The sequence below is a fragment of the Capricornis sumatraensis genome, chromosome 18 (genome assembly GCF_032405125.1).
Source record: "Capricornis sumatraensis isolate serow.1 chromosome 18, serow.2, whole genome shotgun sequence".
NCBI lineage: Eukaryota > Metazoa > Chordata > Mammalia > Artiodactyla > Bovidae > Capricornis > Capricornis sumatraensis.
Genome location: NC_091086.1, coordinates 57,490,722 through 57,495,753, shown reverse-complemented (window position 1 = coordinate 57,495,753; position 5,032 = coordinate 57,490,722). Strand labels below are relative to the sequence as shown.

The 5,032-nt window shown below is 40.1% G+C and overlaps 1 non-coding gene across 1 annotated transcript; it reads right to left on the bottom strand.

The window, feature by feature from the left end:
- Window positions 1-3,786: 3,786 nt before the first annotated feature.
- TRNAG-GCC (transfer RNA glycine (anticodon GCC)) lies at window positions 3,787-3,859 on the bottom strand. The gene has a single exon. It is a non-coding gene; the product is annotated as a tRNA-Gly (tRNA).
- Window positions 3,860-5,032: the final 1,173 nt, after the last annotated feature.

The following is a 5,032-nucleotide window of genomic DNA, read 5'->3' as shown; positions in this document are numbered from 1 at the left end:
GGCAGTAGGGAGGAAGGGAGCCTCTGAATACTCAGCCCAGGTTGGTAGGTGCCCAATATGCTCCTGGAGGTCAGTGGAGAAATAACTCCAGAAAGAATGAAGGCATGGAGCCAAAGCAAAAAGAATAGCCAATTGTGGATGTGACTGGTGATAGAAGCAAGGCCCAATGCTGTAAACAGCAATATTGAATAGTAACCTGGAATGTTAGATCCATGAATCAAAGCAAATTGGAAGTAGTCAAACAGGAGATGGCAACAGTGAACATTGACATTCTAGGAATCAGCAAACTAAAATGGACTGCTGCTGCTGCTGCTTCTAAGTCACTTCAGTCGTATCCAACTCTGTTCTACCCCATAGATGGCAGCCCACCAGGCTCCCCCGTCCCTGGGATTCTCCAGGCAAGAACACTGGAGTGGGTTGCCATTTCCTTCTCCAATGCATGAAAGTGAAAAGTGAAAGTAAAGTCGTTCTGTCATGTCTGACTCTTAGCGACCCCATGGACTGCAGCCTACCAGGCTCCTCAGTCCATGGGATTCTCCAGGCAAGAGTACTGGAGTAGGGTTCCATTGCCTTCTCCAGAATTTAACTCAGATGACCATTTTATCTACTACTGTGGGCAAAAATCCCTAGAAGAAATGGAGTAGCCATCATGGTCAACAAAAGAGTCTGAAATGCAGTACTTGGATGCAGTCTCAAAAATGACAGAATAATCTCTGTTTGTTTCCAAGGTAAACCATTCAAAATCACAGTAATCCAAGTCTATGCCCCAACTAGTAACGCTGAAGAAGCTGAAGTTGAACGGTTCTATGAAGACCTACAAGACCTTTTAGAACTAACATCCCCCAAAGATATCCTTTTCATTATAGGGGACTGGAATGCAAAAGAAGGAAGTCAAGAAACACCTGGGGTAACAGGCAAATTTGGCCTTGGAATACGAAATGAAGCAGAGCAAAGGCTAATAGAGTTTTGCCAAGAGAATGCATTGGTCACAGCAAACACCCTCTTCCAACCACACAAGAGAAGATTCTACACATGGACATCACCAGATGGTCAACACCAAAATCAGATTGATTATATTCTTTGCAGCCAAAGATGGAGAAGTTCTATACAGTCAGTAAAAACAAGACTGGGAGCTGACTGTGGCTCAGATCATGAACTCCTTATTGCCAAATTCAGACTTAAATTGAAGAAAGTGGAGAAAATCACTAGACCATTGAGATATGATCTAAATCAAACTCCTTATGATTATACAGAGGAAGTGAGAAATAGATTTAAGGGACAAGATCTGATAGATAGAGTGCCTGGTGAACAATGGACAGAGGTTCATGACATTGTATAGGAGACAGTGATCAGCACCATCCCCATGGAAAAGAAATGCAGAAAAGCAAAATGAGGAGGCCTTACAAATAGCTGTGAAAAGAAGAGAGTCGAAAGGCAAAAAGAGAAAAGGAAAGATATAAGCACCTGAGTGCAGAGTTCCAAAGAATAGCAAAGCAAGATAAGAAAGCCTTTCTCAGCGATCAATGCAAAGAAATAGAGGAAAACAGAATGGGAAATACTAGAGATCTTTTCAAGAAAATTAGAGATACCAAGGGAACATTTCATGCAAAGATGAGCTTGATAAAGGACAGAAATGGTATGGACCTAACAGAAGCAGAAGATATTAAGAAGAGGTGGCAAGAATACACGGAAGAACTGTACAAAAAAGACCTTCATGACCAAGATAATCACAATGGTGTGATCACTCACCTAGAGCCAGCAACCCTGGAATGTGAAGTCAAGTGGGCCTTAGAAAGCATCACTAGAAACAAAGCTAGTGGAGGTGATGAAATTCCAGGGGAGCTATTTCAAATTCTGAAAGATGATGCTGTGAAAGTGCTGCACTCCATATGCCAGCAAATTTGGAAAACTTAGCAGTGGCCATGGGACTGGAAAAAGTCAGTTTTCATTCTAATCTCAAAGAAAGGCAATGCAAAAGAATGCTCAAACTACCACACAATTGCACTCATCTCACATGCTAGTAAAGTAATTCTCCAAGCCAGGTTTCAGCAATATGTGAACCGTGAACTTCCTGATGTTCAAACTGGTCTTAGAAAAGGCAGAGGAACCAGAGATCAAATTGCCAATATCCTCTGGATCATCGAAAAAGGAAGAGAGTTCCAGAAAAACACCTACTTCTGCTTTATTGACTATGCCAAAGCCTTTGACTGTGTCGATCACAATAAACTGTGGAAAATTCTTCAAGAGATGGGAAAACCAGACCAACTGACCTGCCTCTTGAGAAACCTACATGCAGGTCAGGAAGCAACAGTTAGAACTGGACATGGAACAACAGACTGGTTCCAAATAGGAAGAGGAGTACATCAAGGCTGTATATTGTCACCCGGCTTATTTAACTTATATGCAGAGTACATCATGAGAAACACTGGGCTGGAGAAGCACAAGCTGGAATCAAGATTGCCGGGAGAAATATCAATAACCTCAGATATGCAGATGACACCACCCTTACGGCAGAAAGTGAAGAGGAACTAAAAAGCTTCTTGATGAAGGTGAAAGAGGAGAGTGAAAAAGTTGGCTTAAAGCTCAACATTCAGAAAATGAAGATCATGGCATCTGGTCTCATCGCTTCATGGGAAATAGATGGGGAAACAGTGGAAAGAGTGCCAGACTTTATTTTTTGGACTCCAAAACCACTGCAGATGGTGATTGCAGCCATGAAATTAAGACACTTACTCCTTGGAAGGAAAGTTTGACCAACCTAGATAGCATATTGAAAAGCAGAGACATTACTTTGCCAACAAAGGTCCATCTAGTCAAGGCTATGGTTTTTCCAGTGGTCATGTATGGATGTGAGAGTTGAACTGTGAAGAAAACTGAGCGTTAAAGAATTGATACTTTTGAACTGTGGTGTTGGACTGCAAGGAGCTCCAACCAGTCCATTTTAAATGAGATTAGCCCTGGGTGTTCTTTGGAAGGAATGATGCTAAAGCTGAAACTCCAATACTTTAGCCACCTCATGCGAAGAGTTGACTCATTGGAAAAGACTCTGATGCTGGGAGAGACTGAGGGCCGGAGGAAATGGGGAAGACAGATGATGAGATGGCTGGATGGCATCACTGACTTGATGGACGTGAGTCTGAATGAACTCCCGGAATTGGTGTTGGACAGGGAGGCCTGGCGTGCTGCAATTTATAGAGTCACAAAGAGTCAGACACGACTGAGCAACTGAACTGAACTGAAAGAATAAAGGAATTCATTTATGGAATTGAATAATATTTCACATAGATTTGCTTTTAAAATTTAGGAAGATGTTAACTGTGACTTAATTTTGGACAATTTAGAAACAATTTGACCAAGACAATTTTTGTTTGACTTTGTATTTCTTGAGGCTGGCTAACTTGTAACTGACTCGTAGAATTTTGAAGAGCAGCTGCACTTAAAATCTTAACCTTAGTTCGTTTCAGAATATTTTTTAATGTGAGAAAATACAGGGCATCTCAGTACAATGGATATTTTATACAATTATTTGTAACACGTTTTTCTTCATTGCTCAAAACACTAAGAAACTTCAACAAAATTAAAAAAAAAAAAAAAAACCTGTGGAAAAGTTATCTTTCTTTAGTTCCCTGGTGGCCTGTATTCACTTCCTAATGTTAACACTTATGTGGTCATGTCACTAAGTTGTGTCTGACGCTTTGCGACTCTGTGTACTGTAACAAGCAAGGCTCCACGGGGTTCTCCAGGGAAGAATGCTGGAATGGGTTGCCATTTTCTTCTCCCGGGGATCTTCCTGGACCAGGGATCAAACCTGTGTCTCCTGCATTGGCAGGCAGATGCTTTACCACTGAGCCACCAGGGAAGCCCCACAGCCTCGTTACTCTGCCTGTGAGATGAGAATCTCATTCTCATTTGGCAACACAGCAATTCCTTTGCAGTAATATGACACCCTTGGTTTTTTTCCATAAGAAATGTGAACCTTTCTGGGTTGTCTTAGGATAGATTTGAATTCCTAATATTTCCATGCCTTTCACTATCTTTTTGCAGATGATATAGACTTGGACAGTGCTGGATAATTTTTCAGGTCTCAGCTTTGCTACTTAATAACTGCAAAGTTGGGAAAGAGATTTAAATTTTTAAAACCTTAATCTTTAAGTTTGTAAAACGGAGATAGTGGCTACATTATTTAGGATCTTAGTTAATTTCAGTAAAACATTCAGAAAAGTTTCAGTGATACTTCTTAATAAATGGTAGCTATTTACTCTTGCTGTTATTATTATTCAGTTCAATTCAATTCCTCAGTCATGTCAGACTCTTTGTGACCCCATGGACTGCAGCACACCAGGCCTCCCTGTCTATCACCAACTCCTGGAGTTTACTCAAGCTCATGTCCATCCAGTCCGTGATGCTGTCCAACCATCTCATCCTCTGTCATCACCTTCTCCTCCCACCTTCAATCTTTCCCAGCATCATTTTCTTTTCAAATGAGTCAGTTTTTCAGATCAGATGGCCAAAGTATTGGAGTTACTAATATTAATATTGTTTTAATAACAAGTGGAGTGCTGCGATTCATGGGGTTGCAAAGAGTTGGACACCACTGAGCGACAGAACTGAATTGAGCAATATTTTACGAAAAAAAATGGTACACATATAAAAGGATCTGTAAAGGGTGCTGTCCAAACCTAACTTTGAAACACCATTTAATATGTTCACATTGTAGACCTTGGTGAGTGTACAGGAATTATTTTTTCCTGCTAAATAAAAAAGGCGGGCTTTGCAGAATTTTAATGTTACTATTTTAACATTTATTATTCACTAAAGTATGTTTCCAAAGGGAAACTGAGATCTCTGTATATCTGCAAGTCTCTGCATATTTAAACATTTTTCTTTCTTGGTAAAAGTAAATAAGTTAAAAAATCCATTTTTCATAAAAGGAAAACTGAATCATTTACTTTTCTGACCTCTGATGATCAAAACTGGAACCTAACTTGATATCACATTGTATATATATATTTTTCATGAGCTTGAGAAATTT